We start from the raw sequence: 19,800 nt of genomic DNA, 5'->3' as shown, positions 1-19,800 counted from the left end.
AAGTCACAATCTTTTCAGCTGATGGTTATGACAGATGAAGAGCACAGATCTGAAGGTACATTGTGTAAAATGTGTTCAGAGTGTATACATGAATAGGCCTGCTGATTGGGACTTATAGTCAGAAGAGTACAGATGTGCTAAGTCATTTAATTAGGCTATTAAATGGTTGGTGTTCCCTGACAAAGGGCATTGACTGGTAGGCTCTTAGGGGGGAATTCAATTCCCCCTGAATTTGCGCGGCGTTAAAACGATTACCGTTATTACAGTAGTTTTAACCCGGCTTTCTGCTCGCATCTCAGGGAGCTGCAGGCAAAAAGCCGTTGTTGAAACTACCGTAATAATGGTAATAAAGCGCATTATTACCGGAATAACAGTAATAAGATGCAGGCCGCGTTACTTTTACTCGCAACGCAGCCAATTGAATTCCTCCCTTACTGTTGGCTAGTTGTGCAATTAAGCTTCTTCACCTATAAAGATTGGTAGCATGATAGGGTATCCGTTATTGTGTCTTCCACTCTTGAGAAATCCAGAAGATTCTAGTGAAACATTAATACTTTACTCTTACTCTACCATTTTGTACTTCCATGTTAATTCAGATAAATATGTTATTATATATATATATATATATATATATATATATATATATATATATATATATATAATTATATGTGCTAGTGTATATCTAAAACCTGCAGCCCCATCGCATATCCATTTGTATTCTACAGACAACATATTTCAACTTTAAAAGATGATTTCAGGCTAATATACAATAAGCCTTAAAGCATCATCACACACCTATATCCTTCTGAATTTCTTGTCTGATATAAGAATATGTTTAGGGACAGGGCATCGAAGATGGACACTTTGAGACCTGTTTTGGCTTGAGCTCTTATATCTATAGCCCTCTATCTATCTAAAGCAAGGTGAAGAAGCTAACAAGGCAGTGGGAGGAAAGAAGGGGTAAGGAGTGAAAGAAAATGTGATACAGAAAGAAGGACAGAGAAGAATGATAAAAATAAAACAAACAAAGATGATGGTAGAAGAGGAAGTGAAATAAAGAAATATATAGGTAACATGATTACACCTAGTTACCTGAACACTTCAATAACACCACAGCTTTTCATGCTGCCATTTATTTATACATTATAGGTTTGCCTTGTTCTAAGGACTACATGAATGTACAAAAAAGGATAAAAATGTAACTCCGTAAGATAACGGAAGACACACTTCTATTCTAAAAATACTATTCACCAGAGTGAAAGATAAAAAACAAACCAAAAAATACTAATCTCAAAACACTGTATAGGACCCACCAGTGCAGGCAACGTGGCGGTCAAGTCCGTCAGCTAGGCCTCACCACAATTGCCAATTAGGGGGCCATACCGCTACACAGGGCAAAGTTTTACCTGGTCCATTGGCACAGAGAGATTAAACATGCATCCGGTGCGCCTATTTTGATATATATACGTTTTTCTGTACAAAAATCAATTAAAACATGTTTTTCACACATACATATATGCATCGCTCACTCCGCATTCATAAATTAAAAAGGTACACCTAAGGCGCTTGCAAGTAAAAATCCACATCAGACTTTAATTTAACTTTCAGTAAGAAATTACAAACTAGATCATTGATACCATAAATCTCTTTTTAAGTCCTTTACACTGTAGTTTTCTTAACACCTTCTATGATGAAGGGCACCAGTTGATAGTTTTCTTAGTTATTATTATTGCCTTACTGTCACGGGCACTAGGAGTCTTTACCCAGGGATCACCAGGTGATAGGCTTACCAGAGCAGTATAGGTGGTAATATGGTACTCTGGTAGCAGGGTGATCACGGAACAGGAAATAGCAGATGATGAGATGCTCAGGAAAGTCTATGACTAGCAGCACTGGCAATATGGAGGTAGTAATACACGAGGAACTGTATGGACAAAGGACACGTGAAGGTAGTCAGTGGTCTGCGGTAGCAAGTTGTACCACTGCTATAGTGAGGAGGAATGTCCAACAGAAACGAGGAGGTGATGAGAGTCAGCGGTCTGCGGATAGCAAGTTGTACCGCTGTCTGAGTGAAGGAATGGAATCCAAGTGGAGGTATCCGGGGAGTCAGTGGTCTGCGTTAGCAAGTTGTACCACTGCTATGTGAGAGGATACTGGAACAGGTGAAACTGTAAACAGGAGTCAGTGGGCTGCCACTAGCAAGTTGTACTACTGAATATATATGTGAGGAGGTGCACGGGGAGAGACTGCAACACAATATATACACGGGCACCTTGACTTTGATCCACAGCAATATGCACAATATAAATGTATAAATGACTGAACAACACTGCCAATATAGAAAGTCTCTTGAAGTAATCCGGCATGAGATAACACAGTCAATGATGGCAGTAGAGTCAGCAGATAGTACACTCCAGAGGAGAACCAACACAGTCAATGATGGCAATAGACTCAGCGGATAGTACACTCCAGAGGAGAACCAACACAGTCCAGCAAGGTATGCAATACACAGCACAGTCAATGGGAAGTATGCATACCGTGGTTCAGGAGAAGGCAGTCAGACAGGAGTGCAGAGATACCTGAAGGGCAGGAGGCCAGCAGGATACAAGTCCCTGGATGGGTGAAGCAGGGGTCTAGCAGGTGCAGCGCACAGGTAGGTAGACCAGCAGGGAACACAGGAAGGCGTGGAGCGCGGATCAGCAGTAGATGGATGAGTAGCGCTGAGAAGTAACAGCAGCGGGTCTCTGCGGGAACACGGAGGTAACCAATAGCAACCAGCAGGTGCAGTAATGATGGGACACCGGAGCAGAGTTGAACTGGAACAGATGATCACGGAGAGTAGCGGGTAGCAATAGTGGCAGCAGACTCAAGGAAACACGGTAGAGTAGACAAGGACTGAAGACTGAAGCGCACAGAGGCAGCGGATAGGAATCAGCTAAACAGTCACGATGAAACACAGACGGGTTGCAGGTTGAAGACTGTAGTGCACGGAGGCAGCGGATAGGAATCAGCTAGCAGTCACGATGATGAAACACAGACGAGTTGCAGGTTGAAGACTGTAGTGCACGGAGGCAGCGGATAGGAATCAGCTGGCAGTCACAATCATGAACAGGTGAGTGGATGTGGTTGAAGCCTGTAATGCACGGAGGCAGCGGATAGGCATCAGCTAACAGTCCCAATGATACATGGTAGAGTTGAAGTGATTAGAAGACTGTAGTGCACGGAGGCAGCGGATAGGAATCAGCTCACAGTCACGATGATGCAGTAGATGGTAGAAGTGGTATGGGAACCACAGTAGCAGAAGTGGTTTGGAAACCACAGAGGTAGAAGTGGTTTGGAAACCACAGAATCAGCAGGGCTGAATAAACAGGAAACACAGGAACACCTTCAGAGACTCATGGGGAATGAGACTCCAAGATCAGGCAACGTGGTGTTGACCACAGGTGCTTAATATAGGGAGGTTGCCTGATCTGCCAATTAAGTTAAAGGAACATACACTGGAGGTATAGAAAGGGCTGCGCATGCGCAGTCCCTCAGGATGGAGGACGGCCACGGTTCCTAAATGTCCGGGAAGAAGCACTCACAGTCCGGTGAGTGACAGTACCCCCCCTTTTAAAGGTGGGCACAGAACGCCTGGAACCGGGCTTGTCCGGATTTTTGGAATAAAACTTCTTCAGAAGGGCAGGAGCATTAAGATCTTCAGCTTTGATCCATGAACGCTCTTCAGGACCAAAGCCCTTCCAATGAACGAGGAAACGGAGGACTCCTCGCGAAATTTTTGCATCCAATACCTCAGTAATCTCGAAATCCTCCTCCTGATGAACTTGAACTGGCTGCGGTGCTGAGGAAGGAGTCGAGAAACGGTTGATGATGAGAGGTTTGAGCAAGGACACATGGAAGGCATTGGAGATCCGAAGATTCTTAGGAAGAAGAAGTTTAACACATACTGGATTGATAACTTGAATGATCCTATATGGACCAATAAAACGAGGGGCGAATTTCATAGATGGAACCTTCAAACGAATATTTTTGGTAGATAACCAGACACGATCTCCAATTTTTAGTGGTGGAATAGCCCGCCTCTTCTTATCTGCGAAAGACTTATATTTGTTAGATGTCTTCTTTAAACAGGTTTTGACCTGAGACCAGATATTTTTGAAGGTCTGACAAGCAGTCTCCACAGCAGGAACTTGGGTGGGCGGGAGGGCAGGAAATTCCGGAAAAGACGGATGGTGACCGTAGACCACAAAGAATGGAGTTTTGGATGATGACTCATGGTACATGTTGTTATGGGCGAATTCAGCCCAAGGGAGCAATTCTACCCAGTTGTCTTGGTTGGCTGAAGAGAACATCCTAATAAAAGTCTCAAGATCTTGATTGACTCGTTCCGTTTGTCCGTTAGATTGCGGATGGTAAGACGATGAGAGTGCTAATCGTATGCCCAAGGTTTTACAAAGGGCCCGCCAGAATCTGGAAACGAATTGTACTCCTCTATCTGACACAATCTCAGACGGACATCCATGGATGCGGAAGATTTCTTTAATGAAATGTTCAGCCAGAGTAGACGAGGAAGGTAAACCGGACAGAGGGACGAAATGAGCCATCTTCGAAAATCTGTCTACCACTACCCAAATAGTATTGTGATTCTTACTTGGTGGCAAATCAGTAACGAAATCCATACTAATATGGGTCCAAGGCTTGGACGGAATGGGTAGTGGTCGCAGCAACCCTGCTGGAGTTCTGCGGGAGGATTTGAACTGAGAACATAAATCACAGGAAGCAATAAACTCTTTGACGTCTCTCCTCATTGAAGGCCACCAGTAACTACGAGAGAGAATCTCAAAGGTCTTATGTTCACCGGCGTGTCCAGAAAAACGAGAGGCATGGAACCACGAAAGGATTTTCCTCCTCAGAGTAGGAGGCACGAGGGTCTTCCCAAATGGTAGCATTTTGGTGGATGAAGCAGCCAGAGAAATACATTTGGGGTCTAGAATAGCATGGTTGGGAACCTCTTCTACATCAGAGGACGTCACAAAAGCTCGAGATAGAGCGTCAGCTTTCTTGTTCTTAGCAGCTGGTTTGAAGGTTATAATTAATTCAAAACGGGAAAAGAAAAGAGACCATCTTGCTTGACGAGGGTTCAAGCATTGAGCAGATTGCAAATATGACAAGTTCTTATGATCCGTGAAAATCGTCACCGGATGGCGAGCTCCTTCCAACAAGTATCTCCATTCCTCTAATGCAGCTTTGATGGCCAGCAACTCCTTGTCCCCGATAGTATAGTTTTTCTCTGCGGGCAGAAGACCCCGAGAGTAGAAGGCACAAGGATGTAATTTTTGTTGCTCCGAGCGTTGGGAGAGAATAGCTCCTAAGCCCACATTAGAGGCATCTACTTCTAGGAAGAAGGGGAGTGTCACATCAGGTTGTCGCAGAATGGGAGCAGACGAGAAGGACTCTTTGAGGATTTGAAAGGCTTGGAGAGCCTCAGATGACCATTGCTTAGTATTAGCCCCTTTCCGAGTTAAGGCCACAATGGGAGATGCAATGGATGAGAAGTCTTGAATGAAGCGTCTATAGTAATTGGCAAAACCTAAAAAACGCTGGATGGCACGAAGAGTAGTTGGCTGAGGCCAATGTAGTACAGCATTTACTTTGTCTGGATCCATCTTCAGGCCAACTCCGGAAACTATATACCCCAAGAATGGAATCTGGGGTAACTCGAATGAACATTTTTCCAATTTACAGAACAATGAGTTTTTCCGTAGTCTGGAGAGGACCTCTGCCACATGTTGGTGATGAGAAGGCAGGTCCTGTGAGAAGATCAATATGTCGTCCAGGTAGACAACGACACATACATATAATAAGTCCCGAAAGATCTCATTGATGAAACCCTGGAAAACCGCGGGGGCATTACACAGCCCGAAGGGCATTACTAAATATTCGTAATGCCCATCTCTGGTGTTAAACGCGGTCTTCCATTCGTCACCGGAACGGATTCTAATTAAATTGTAGGCACCACGAAGATCCAACTTAGTAAATATCCGAGCTCCCTTGATGCGATCAAATAGCTCAGTGATCAGCGGAATGGGATACCGATTCTTGATAGTAATGGCGTTGAGTCCACGAAAATCTATACAAGGGCGTAATGATCCATCCTTCTTTTTGACGAAGAAAAACCCAGCTCCAGCGGGAGAGGTGGAAGGTCGAATGAACCCACGCTGGAGATTCTCCTGTATGTACTCAGATGTGGCTTGAGTTTCAGGTAACGAGAGAGGATAGACCCGACCCCTGGGAGGAGTCTTGCCAGGTAGAAGGTCGATCGGACAATCCCAAGAACGATGAGGAGGAAGACGTTCAGACTGAGCTTTATCAAACACATCGGCAAATGAAGCATACTGAGGAGGGAGTCCCGGGGAGGAAGATGAGATGGAAGATTGCTGTACTTTAAGAGGAATAACTTGAGAGAGACAACGATGGTGACATTCAGGCCCCCAAGACGTAACTTGAGGGGTGCGCCAGTCAATCTGGGGAGAATGACATTGAAGCCATGGAAGGCCTAAGACAATCGGACTTGTCGTAACAGGAAGAATTAAAAACGAAATTTCTTCATGGTGTAGTACACCAATCTGAAGGGTTACTGGAGACGTACTCTGGGTGATGAGACCATTGATGAGACGTGATCCATCTATAGCCGTCACAGTAATGGGTGTTTTTAAAGTGATCACTGGTAGGGACCATAGATTCACTAGTGATTTAGAAATGAAATTTCCTGCTGCTCCGGAATCAATCAATGCCTGTGACTCAAAGGATTTGGTAGCAAAGGAAATCGTAACATCGAAAGCGCAGACTTTAGATTTCATAGACAATGGAGAGGACTCCAGGGACCCTAACTTCACCTCTCCAGAACTAGTTAGGGCCTGGCATTTCCCGATTTCTTAGGGCAAGAACTGAGCATATGTGTGGAATCAGCACAATAGATACAGAGTCTATTCTTTACTCTTCGTTTCCTCTCTTCTAAAGATAATTTGGAACGTCCTATCTCCATGGGAATCACAGAAGGTGAAACTGGACGAAATTGAGGGTTTAAACGAAGAGGTGCTTTAGCAGAAGTTGTTTTCTCAGATTCTCTTTCACGAAATCTCATGTCTACACGATGGCAAAGAGAGATCAAATCTTCTAGTGACGAAGGAAGCTCTTGGGTAGTCAGTGCATCTTTAATTTTATCGGAGAGCCCCTGCCAGAAGGCGGCAACTAATGCTTCAGTGTTCCACTGAAGTTCAGAGGCTAAGATCCTAAATTGAATGACATACTGTCCTACTGTATGGGAGCCTTGTCGCAAACGAAGAATGCTGGAAGCAGCGGAGGTCACACGACCTGGTTCATCGAACACACTTCGGAACATGGAAATGAATTTGGCACTATCTTGTAGAATTGGATCGTTTCTTTCCCACAGAGGGGAGGCCCAAGCCAGGGCTTGTCCAGAAAACAATGAGATAAGATAGGCCACTCTGGAACGATGGGTAGAAAAATTTTGAGGTTGGAGTTCAAAATGGACTGAACATTGGTTAAGGAAACCTCTACAAGTTTTGGGGTCCCCGTCATATTTTGACGGAGTAGGCAGGTGAAGCGTAGGAGCTGTAGACACCTGGGATGGCACTGGGGAAACGGAGGAAAGCACAGGAGCTTCAATACTAGCTGTAACAGTCTGTCCAGATGTTCCTTGGGAGGTTAACGATTGGTAACATTGAAGTAACAGCTGTTGGCGAGCATCCTGTTGCTCCACACGGCTGACCAGATGCTGCAGCATCTCTTTAGCAGTAGGTTCCGTATCTGGGTCTGTCATGGCCTGATCTTACTGTCACGGGCACTAGGAGTCTTTACCCAGGGATCACCAGGTGATAGGCTTACCAGAGCAGTATAGGTGGTAATATGGTACTCTGGTAGCAGGGTGATCACGGAACAGGAAATAGCAGATGATGAGATGCTCAGGAAAGTCTATGACTAGCAGCACTGGCAATATGGAGGTAGTAATACACGAGGAACTGTATGGACAAAGGACACGTGAAGGTAGTCAGTGGTCTGCGGTAGCAAGTTGTACCACTGCTATAGTGAGGAGGAATGTCCAACAGAAACGAGGAGGTGATGAGAGTCAGCGGTCTGCGGATAGCAAGTTGTACCGCTGTCTGAGTGAAGGAATGGAATCCAAGTGGAGGTATCCGGGGAGTCAGTGGTCTGCGTTAGCAAGTTGTACCACTGCTATGTGAGAGGATACTGGAACAGGTGAAACTGTAAACAGGAGTCAGTGGGCTGCCACTAGCAAGTTGTACTACTGAATATATATGTGAGGAGGTGCACGGGGAGAGACTGCAACACAATATATACACGGGCACCTTGACTTTGATCCACAGCAATATGCACAATATAAATGTATAAATGACTGAACAACACTGCCAATATAGAAAGTCTCTTGAAGTAATCCGGCATGAGATAACACAGTCAATGATGGCAGTAGAGTCAGCAGATAGTACACTCCAGAGGAGAACCAACACAGTCAATGATGGCAATAGACTCAGCGGATAGTACACTCCAGAGGAGAACCAACACAGTCCAGCAAGGTATGCAATACACAGCACAGTCAATGGGAAGTATGCATACCGTGGTTCAGGAGAAGGCAGTCAGACAGGAGTGCAGAGATACCTGAAGGGCAGGAGGCCAGCAGGATACAAGTCCCTGGATGGGTGAAGCAGGGGTCTAGCAGGTGCAGCGCACAGGTAGGTAGACCAGCAGGGAACACAGGAAGGCGTGGAGCGCGGATCAGCAGTAGATGGATGAGTAGCGCTGAGAAGTAACAGCAGCGGGTCTCTGCGGGAACACGGAGGTAACCAATAGCAACCAGCAGGTGCAGTAACGATGGGACACCGGAGCAGAGTTGAACTGGAACAGATGATCACGGAGAGTAGCGGGTAGCAATAGTGGCAGCAGACTCAAGGAAACACGGTAGAGTAGACAAGGACTGAAGACTGAAGCGCACAGAGGCAGCGGATAGGAATCAGCTAAACAGTCACGATGAAACACAGACGGGTTGCAGGTTGAAGACTGTAGTGCACGGAGGCAGCGGATAGGAATCAGCTAGCAGTCACGATGATGAAACACAGACGAGTTGCAGGTTGAAGACTGTAGTGCACGGAGGCAGCGGATAGGAATCAGCTGGCAGTCACAATCATGAACAGGTGAGTGGATGTGGTTGAAGCCTGTAATGCACGGAGGCAGCGGATAGGCATCAGCTAACAGTCCCAATGATACATGGTAGAGTTGAAGTGATTAGAAGACTGTAGTGCACGGAGGCAGCGGATAGGAATCAGCTCACAGTCACGATGATGCAGTAGATGGTAGAAGTGGTATGGGAACCACAGTAGCAGAAGTGGTTTGGAAACCACAGAGGTAGAAGTGGTTTGGAAACCACAGAATCAGCAGGGCTGAATAAACAGGAAACACAGGAACACCTTCAGAGACTCATGGGGAATGAGACTCCAAGATCAGGCAACGTGGTGTTGACCACAGGTGCTTAATATAGGGAGGTTGCCTGATCTGCCAATTAAGTTAAAGGAACATACACTGGAGGTATAGAAAGGGCTGCGCATGCGCAGTCCCTCAGGATGGAGGACGGCCACGGTTCCTAAATGTCCGGGAAGAAGCACTCACAGTCCGGTGAGTGACACTTACACACTTTTCAAAAAGGATTTTTTATTGTAGTGATGATTTTTTTTTCCTTTGTAGAAATTGAGGTGTCTTCAAGCCAGATCAAGTTGGTTTGTCTGAAAGTTTAAAACGTAATTAAAAAGTCTGGTACTAACTATAAAACATGTACTAAAAGATAGGATCCCATGCCACTAAATATTTGTAAGGGCTTCACAAAACAACACTGTGTCCTTCCATTAAACAGGTCATTACAGAGAGGTCAGTATGCTGCCGCTTTTATCAAATTTTTTACCCTTCGATAAAGCTGCCACCTGTCTCAGTAATTCTCGTTTCTTGCCCTGTAATTGCTCAACAGACTCTTTGTGAGCCTTCTCCATGCCCTTCATCTTTGTCATTAACTTATTCTCCTTGTATTGGAAGTCAGCTTTCAACTCTGTCAGCTTCTTATTCTTCTCCAAAATTGTTTGATCTTTCTGTTGCAAGAGATGTTTCAGAGACATCACTTTCTCTTTCAACTGACTGATTAGGACAAAGTTGTCTGGACCACCACTGTCTGTCAACTGAATGATTGAATTACTGACTTCATTGGATGGCTTCAATTCCAATTTGGGCTTTTTATTTGGAGTTTTCATTCTGATTTGCAGTAGTGGACTTATGACTTTGTTTCCAAATTTCCTGCTCTGCTTCTTTGGTCAGACAACTAATTTTGTGATGACTGCTGCTATGCCTTTGGTGATGGTGGTGTATGGAAATGGATGCTGGTCTTTCTCGGTAAGAGACAAGGAAGAAGAGTTTGGAATGGGTAGAGCCCAAACTTTTCTGCTGTTCCTTAGTCTTCTGTAGAACCCCTCTTGTAAGACAGTTGCTGCAGAGCCAACATAACAGCTTCCCAACAAGCTTTCGCTTTCCTTCCTCCTTTCGATCAAAAAGCACATTGTTGTTTGCATTGCTCACAGGTTTGGGGAGGTCCATATTTTTTCTCTGAGTTTTGTACAATATTGACACTTTGTGCCCAATAAATGCGGCTATGATGTTACAGTACTGACAAGGCTTGGGCGTTCCAAACTGCTTAACATTTTGGGCACATTTCTTGCATATATTGTTTGTACTACTCGTTTGCTGAAATTCTGACCTGCAATATATGCACTTACAATAGGATGAGCAATTCGACAATCCTTGCACAGCTGCTGGCCCTGGGAGAGCTCCTCGAACCAGTACCGCTGGTTACACTTGGTGCAGGCGTACAGAGCTGGCGGCCATTCTCCGCCGGCAGTCAGTCAGGGGCCGCAATGGTCACATTGAGAGGACGAGGGCGCTCGTGTCCTTTCCGTTGGATCAGACGTTCAGGGTCTCTCTGCCTGGCGCACGCCCGTGTCCTTATATTCTCCCTACACAATCCGCGCACAGGGGTGTCGGGTGATAGAGGGGGACGGGGAACTAGTAAGCGGCTGTAACTTGTGTCTCTCTTGTCCGCAGCTGTCCAGTGCTGTTTACGCCGGCGTCACAATTACCTCCCTATGTCACAAATAAAAATAAATAAAATAGAACCCCGACAAAACTGTAACCGGATATTGGGCAACTCTGCCTGGACCATCCAGCGCTCACCCAGCTCTATGCTCCCCCGGTCTCACTTCTAGGCTGGCCTGCTCTTTGTGGGTTTGTGTCTAACCATTCAAGTCTGCACATGCCTTGCCTGCTCTTCACTGTCTTCACACTCTTACTACTCCACTTGCCCTACACTGTTTGTCTTTTCTTATCTCCCTTATAATATCATGCTACTCCACTTCCACTATCTTTCACCCACTTAGTTTTTTCGGCACTTCTATTAACAAGAATTGCAAAAGTGTCAATCAACAGAAGACAATGAAGAATCAGCAATCAGATACATATTTGAAGTGACTTGTTTTTTCCCTTTCCTTGCCCTTGCTTCTCATCTTTTCTACCCCTCTTAGGGGCATATTCAATTAAGGGGGCAGATCGTGGCTGCACACTTCCGTTACCTACAAAGATTTCCTTTCGCATCCCTAGGGTTGCGAAGGGTAATCCACGATGTTGCGGTACCGGTATTGCCACTTTATGTGCGTAGCCGCGATACTGGCCGTCTTAATTGAATATGCCCCTTAGTCTATTGTTCCCATCAGCCCCCAACGCCAGCCCCCTTATTTCTTGTTCCTGCAATCCTGTTTTACTCTCCCTTATTTTTTATTACTGAATACCTTCAATTTCATTGCTAATAGTACCTGCTGCACCTATTTTCACTCTTGAATGAATGTCCTTGACACTTGTTTACTGCCCCATTCAATTGAATCATTAATAGGATCACTCCTTACTTTATGTTATTATCCTTTGCGGTCTAAGTAAGTAATCTTGCATCACCAATGTTTGTATTTTTCCTCTACTTTTGCTGTAACATCTAAGAAATCTTTATACTAACCATTTACGATTACACATTCAATTGGAGTAACAGCTGGTGACCCTAAATTCATTCCCGAATGAAGGGGGAGAATGCAGAGTATGGACAGATTTATTCATAAATCAACTACTGCTAGATCCATGCAATAATTTGAAACTCAAAATGGGTAAGCATAAACAACCTGTGCAAACCCAGCTATCCTCCGTGCCCATCTTTTATTGGTTCATTCAGCTCAAATGAAGGTCATAGCACCTCTCCCACTGCCTCCATCTCCGCTACAGCTGATAAAATGGCAAAAGAAATTTCACTAATACTAATGCCCTTAAGTGATAAAAAATTAGAATCCTAGCAGGCATCCTTTGATCTGCTCTGACCAAGATTACTTCATTGGACAATGTGTCAGAAATGTAGAAGGTCATGTTTCTACAGAACATTATTGCAACCAGGACAAGGCCTGGAAGACAGACACTTTGAAACAACTCGTGGTTTTTAGTAATACAAGAAAGTGTTATGGACCCTTTCTTTTTTTTTTAAAATGTTTTATTGAGTTTCAAAATATAACACAAAGTAGACATATTTCAAAATTGTGTCTTCCAAGAGCATAATGTAGAAAACGTGTTCAAAATATGAGTTACATAAGAATAGGTTAACACAATTTCCAAAGGGTTTGACATCATTTTTACACCCAGTAATTGCCATACAGTTATAATAAAGTATTGATGTCATGGTAATGTATGCAAACATAGTATTTCTAAAATTGAAGCCATGAAGTACATATTAGTTGTGAATGGTAATGTAAACAGATGTTATATGTAGGGAGAATTATAACATTTTAATCTAGAGTGCAAACAAAGAGAAAACAAACAGAAAAAATACTATAACAATCAATCTTCCAATGAATCAACCCGACTAGTAAGGCATGAAAAATATTAAAGCATGCTTGTCCGGCTAAGCACGATTTGTCCCTGTAAGTTAAGTTACAGAGGTCTCTAGGTCCATATCAGGGAAAAGGTAGATTGGGGGGGAGGGGACATGGGATCAACATATCCAGTCTTGAGCTCTAGAGGAGGATCAGAGTTAGTGAAATGAGTATTGTGGAAAAGAGATCAGACTGTCCCCTAGGCTCTGTACACAAAACCAGGTGTTGTCGAATTATTTCAAGATATTGTAAATCAGGATGTACAGAATCGATGTATGGGCCCCATCTAGCATAAACTTTTATCACCCCCCTTCTCAATATCAGGAAGGATTTCCCCTTCTGTCAAAATATAGAGAGTCTTGAAGTTCAGTTTTGACTTCGGAAAGGGAGGGAGGATTAACAATAGTTTAATGTCGAAGCATGATTAATTTAGTGATAGTAAGCACCACAGTAAGGAATGGTTTATCATCCTGACCTTCATGTGGAGGTCAATGAACGAGATTCAGCGGTCATAGTGACATAGAAGGATGGAAAATTTGTCAAAGGGTTGGGAGGTGCCAATTGAAACAATAAGGAAGCTTAAACTCTTATTCCAGAATTTGGTGAATTGTTTGGTAAGCCCATATATTGTGGAAGAAGGATGCCTATGTGTGTCTGCATTCGGGGCAAGTCCCTCTTATGGACCCTCTCTTTAACTATCTTTGTACCTAAAACATTAGACCTGCAAGGTGAAATTGACATCACTCAAATTGATAGGGCACATAGATTAGGACAGGGAATGGAGGGTGACTAGTCCAAACTTCATCCTGTTATAACTAAATTCTTTGTTTCCAGGGCTAGGGAGAATGTTCTATATAAAAAAGCTAAACAACTTACTCAAAAGTCACAGAATCCTAGTATTTCAGGGCTTTTGAACCAATGTCTCCCAAAAGGGAAGCTAGCCTCACACACCCCTCTATCCCTTTATAAGACAAAACAAATCTTACATATGTAAATTTAGCAACAGCACACAAGAACCACTAGAAAATAAACAACAAATTCATGGATAATAATTAACCAATTCAATATATTCAAAAATGACATATAAATAAGAGCTCTTGTAGATCATTAATAAACCAACCCAACTAAAATACTAATAATAAACAATATGACCAATTGATAAATAATTGAATTAATCCTATCAATAACAAATGTAAAACTCTCTTAACTGCAATTATTGGATACAAATACACTTAGGGCTAGATTTACTAAGCTGCGGGTTTGAAAAAGTGAGGATGTTGCCTATAGCAACCAATCGGATTCTAGCTTTCATTTATTTAGTACCTTCTGCAAAATGACAGCTAGAATCTGATTGGTTGCTATAGGCAACATCCCCACTTTTTCAAACCCCGCAACTTAGTAAATCTAGCCCTTACTTTAGAGGGTTTCCGATATTGCAGTGTTGGCTAACCTGTGACACTCCAGGGGGTAAATGTATGAACATGCGGGTTCTTCAACACCCACGTGTTCAGCCTGTTTCGGCGATTAAATTTCAAGCGGCGCTGCATTGTAAAGGGAAGTTCCCTTTACAATGCAGCGCCGCTTGAAATTAATCGCCGAAGAGGCTGAACACGCGGGTGTTGAAGAACCCGCATGTTCATACATTTACCCCCAAGTGTAGTGAAACTACAAGTCCCAGCACGCTTTGCCAATATATAGCAGCTTATTGCTGGAAGGGTATGCTGGGACTTGTAGTTTCTCAAAACCTGGAATGTCACCGGTTAGCCAACACTGCGATATTGTCTTCTGTTGTCAGTTTGTAATGCAGGAACCAAGTTTCTGCTTTTGATGTTATATGATAAATCCGAAAGGGATATAGTAACATAAATATAATGCATTTTTAGAACACTTGTGTAGCCCAATAACACGAATATCCCCTTGGAGTTCTGACTGCCAAGTTTCTTTTTGCCGAGCAGCAGCTTCTCCTGTGCACGTTTGTAAAGCTCCACTCTGACGGAGATCCCGATTGAGAGCAGCTGTAGCTGTGTCACAAAAAATCAGTTGTTGAATGCTGCCCATTGGTTACACAGGCTTATATAAGGGCCGGTGCAAGGTGTCCTCGGCGCCCTAGGCACAATTTCAAAATCCCCCCCCCCCCCCCAGCACACTGCCCCCCCCCCTCGGTCTAAATGTTCCCCTCCCCTCTCTTTCCTTACCTTAAAGGTGACTCCATAGAGATGCTCCTCGCTGCTGGGTCCCATCCCTCACTGATACTGTCGGGCCGTGATGATGATGTCACGCCCCGATAGGGAGGGGGAGAGGGAGTGGAGGAGTCGAGGGACGGTCTGCCCCATCAGCTGTTGGAGGGGAGGGCGCCGGTTGCGATCCATGACCCCTCGCCCCTCCCTGTGGATCTATCTGAAGCTGTGCGGCGGCCACGGAAGGTATGCTCAGCGGTCGCCGCACAGTATTAAAGTACAACAGTATTAAAGTACAATACTTCTGTGGCACCCACCAGAGCCCGGTGCCCCTAGGCAACTGCCTAACCTTGCCTAATGGGAGCGCCGGGCCTGCTTATATATATATATAATATATATATATATATATATATATATATATATATATAGGGTCCACTTTCCTCTAACACAATAGCAGAACAAACAAATTTATACGTACATCTAGTGCTCAATCTGTAGCACAACAGCATATTGGTGACACCTCTAAAGGTATTTAGTGACAGACAAATCTTATCTGATAATATCTTTGAGTCTGGAACTGAAACTCATCACACAAGAACACATAATGGTGTAGTATGTCACATATAGTCCTATATAAAGTTCCAAATAACCATGAGGGATTGGTGGTTTTGATAAAAATTCCATGGTGGAAATAGGAGTTATTTGACACTCCATGGTTATTTGGGGGTTTACTCCAACAGGGACTGTAATAACATTGTATTCAAATACATACACTTTAATATGAAGTTGGTCCCCCTTTTGCAGCGATAACAGCTTCCACTCTTCTTGGAAGGCTTTCCACAAGATGATGGAGTATTTCTGTGGGAATTTGTGCCCATTCCTTCTGTAGAGCGTTTATGAGGTCAGGCACTGATGTTGAACGAGAAGACATGGCTCGCAATCTCTGTTCCAGTTCATCCCAAAGGTTGAGGTCAAGGCTCTGTGCAGGCCAGTCAAGTTCTTCCACACCGAACTCATCAAACCATGTCTTTGTAGTCCTTGCTTTGTGCACACAGTCACGTTGGAATAGAAATGGACCTGCCCCAAACTGTTGCCACAAATTTGGAAGCATAGCATTGTCCAAAATAACTTGGTAGACTGAAACAATAAGATCACCCTTCACTAGAGATAAGGGGCCTAGCCCAAACCCTGAAAAACAGCCCCATACCATTATTATCCCTCCTCCACCAAACTTCACAGTTGACATAATGCAGTCTGGCAGACAATGTTCTCCCGGCATCTGCCAAACCCAGACTCACCCATCTGAATGACAAACAGAGAAGCGGGAGTCGTCACTCCACAGAATATGTTTCCACTGCTCCACAGTCCAGTGTTGGTGTGCTTTACACCACTCCATCTGACGTTTGCCATTGGTCTTGGTGATGTGAGGCTTGCATGCAGCTGCTCGGCCATGGAAGCCCATTTCATTAAACTGTCACCGCACAGTTTTTGTGCTTACATTAATGTCAGTGGAAGTGCGGAAGTTTTCAGCTATGGAATCAGCAGGCGATGGCGACTTATACGCACCAGTGCTCCTTAGCAGTCGTTGACCTCGCTCTGTGATTCTACATGGTGTTCAGTGTCGTGGCTGAGTTGCTGTTGTTCCTAAACGCTTCCACTTTCTAATAATATCACTTACAGTTGACAGTGGAATGTCCAGCAAGGATGAAATTTTATGAACCATCTTATTGCAAAGGTGGCATCCTACCACAGTACCACGCTGAAGTCACTGAGCTCTTCAGAACGACCCATTTTGTATCACAAATGTTTGCAAATGGAGTCTGCATGTCTAGATGCTTGATTTTATACACCTCTGGCAAAAGTCTGATTGAAACACCTCAATTCACTTTTGTCCATATAGTGTGTGTGTGTGTGTGTGTGTGTATATATATATATATATATATATATATATATATATAAATATTTTACAATCATAATAGTAAAGAGTAAAATCTCAATAATAATAAACAAATAACTAACTTATTATAAAATTAAAGCTAAAAACGAGTTACCAATACAAATCGCATACATTCATTTATTCCAATGATTCGTTTAGACCTTCAGGGAACAATATGTTAAGTTGATGAAACCAAAACACTTCATTGTTACATGTCTGTTCATACCTATCTCCACCTCCCTAGTTATTATCAAAGAATCTTGGTTCTTATTGGGTTTAGCAGTAAAATGTCTTGAAACACTATGGGGCATATTCAATTAGCTTTCCAGTTCGCGGGTAACGCACGCGAAACCTGCGCAGTATTGCCGGTAATACGGTACAGCAATAACGCGGATTTTCGTACGCAACCCTATGGGGTGCGAACGAAAATCCACGTTATTGAGGTACCGTGGATTGACTTCGCGGGCCGTTCCGGTGCGATCCGCAAACCGGAAAGCTAATTGAATATGCCCGCTATGTGTTTTCAGTCCATTTATTATATTTCTTCTATGTTCGTTAAATTGTACCTTCAATGGCCTAGTTGTAACTGCACCTCAAAACATATATAGCAAAACTGGAATTACAATTAATAAATTCCCTGACTTTTATATTTTTATCACCACATGATGGAATAGTATAAATTTGATTACTGATGTTTACATGTTATGCAATGGCACCCCCACAATAAAACATCCCTCTGGGATGGATGGAAGCCATACTGTGTTCATCTGATCTAAATTTATATGACTATTGTTTGTTGATTTGTCACTACATATATTGGATTTTATTTTAAATAAATTAGGAACTAGAATTTTTTTAGGCTATTAGTTTTTTTGAAGATAACGACTGGATTTTTTGGAAGTAAAGTTTTCAAGTAAGAATTCTGTTTTTAATTGCATAATTAGTATTATTAATTATCCTAATAGTAGCTGATGATTTATTATATTTAGAGACAAATGCCCATTGTAAATCAATACCAGCATCTTTATCATAAGAGAATCACTCCTTACGTTCCAACAACTGCTTTTTGAGCTTCTTATTGGATATGAGGTCATCTTTATTCATTAGATTCACCTCTTCAAATGCTTTCTTGACTAATCCATATGGATTTTTCTTAGTAGTAATAGTAGTATTTATCCACATAGTTGCAAAGATTTTTCCTTGGGTATGTTAAGTTTTCACTTTGAAAATTAGCACTCTTAAAATTAAGATAGTTATGTGAATCTACTTGTTTATGATATGTTGAGGGAGTAATAATAGATCCAGTGGCTAACAGGGATTGATCCAAAAAATCAATAGTGGTTTGGTGATATCTGTGTGAAAAGTTTAAACTATATTTATTATAGTTAAGATAATTAACAAATTCCAGTATCCGTGATTTGCCACCTCTCCAAATAATTAGATAATCAATTTGCCATCGAGGACAAGGTCTGCTCCGAAGTTGCCGCCCCACATGTGGGTAGACTCATAGTCACCCACGTATAGGTTGGCATAGCTGGGAGCAGAGAGTGTCTCCATGGCCCTTCCATTACCTGTAAATAGTGACAGTGATCAAATAAAAAATAATTGTGCAGCAAAATAAATGTTTTAGCATCTGTGATGAACCTCTGGTGTCTCTCTAAGATCCCTCCATTATATTATAAAATTTTGGAAATAACCTCCACCACCTTTTTTGTGTGGAATATTCGTGAGAAAAGCATTTGAGTCATTCCACTCTATGGAACATAATAGATTCAATAGGTGTGTTGAATCACGAATGTAGGATCACAGGGATACCACCAGAGGTTGTAAAAAGAAACAACATAACTTGACAAATATGAAGTGAGGGAACCTATTCCAGACCCAGGAGGTGATAACATCTGTTTATGTATCTTTGGCAAATGATAATAAATAGGAGTGATAGGAAAGGGAACAAAAGAGGGGTTGAGAGAGCCAAAGGAGAAGGGGGTGCTGGGAGAGGGGGTGAGAGAGCTAGGGGAAAGGGGCTGCTGGGAGAGGGGGTGAGAGAGCCAGGGGGTAGGGGCTGCTGGGAGAGGGGGTGGGAGAGCCAGGGGGGAAGGGGTGCTGGGAGAGGGGGTGAGAGAGCCAAAGGTGAAGGGGGTGTTGGGAGAGGGGTGAGAGAGCCGGGGGGAAGGGGGTGCTGGGAGAGTGTGAGAGAGCCAAAGGGGAAGGGGGTGCTGGGAGAGGGGGGTGAGAGAGCCAAAGGGGAAGGGGGTGCTGGGAGAGGGGGGTGAGACCCAGGGGGGAAGGGGGTGCTGGGAGAGTGGGTGATAGAGCCAAAGTGGAAGGGAGTGCTGGGAGAGGGGTGAGAGAGCCAGGGGGTAGAGGGTGCAGGAAGACGTGTGAGTGCCAGGGGGGTAGACAGTGCAGGAAGACGCATGAGAGAGCCAGGGGAGAAGGTTGTGCAGTGGGTTAAGTGAGAGGGACAAAGGAGAAGATGGTGCAGGGGCATAGGTAAAAGAAAGTGTAAAGGGAGAGACATCTTAAGAATGGGAATGTCAGGGATGCAGCCATCATAAAACACATGTAGTAATGAAAAATGGGAATGCACAGAGGGGACAAGTGTTAAAAAAAAATAAAAAAATAAAGCCTTCATACTCCATTCACTTATATTTTC

At 43.5% G+C, this 19,800-nt stretch overlaps 1 pseudogene; it reads right to left on the bottom strand.

Annotated features, from left to right (window-relative positions):
* Positions 1-9,873: 9,873 nt before the first annotated feature.
* On the bottom strand, positions 9,874-18,326 carry LOC142123464 (protein FAM76B pseudogene; annotated as a pseudogene).
* Between the last annotated feature and the right edge of the window lie 1,474 nt (positions 18,327-19,800).

This window comes from Mixophyes fleayi, unplaced genomic scaffold (genome assembly GCF_038048845.1).
Source record: "Mixophyes fleayi isolate aMixFle1 unplaced genomic scaffold, aMixFle1.hap1 Scaffold_2313, whole genome shotgun sequence".
Lineage (NCBI taxonomy): Eukaryota > Metazoa > Chordata > Amphibia > Anura > Limnodynastidae > Mixophyes > Mixophyes fleayi.
This window is presented reverse-complemented; position numbering and strand designations above follow the sequence as displayed.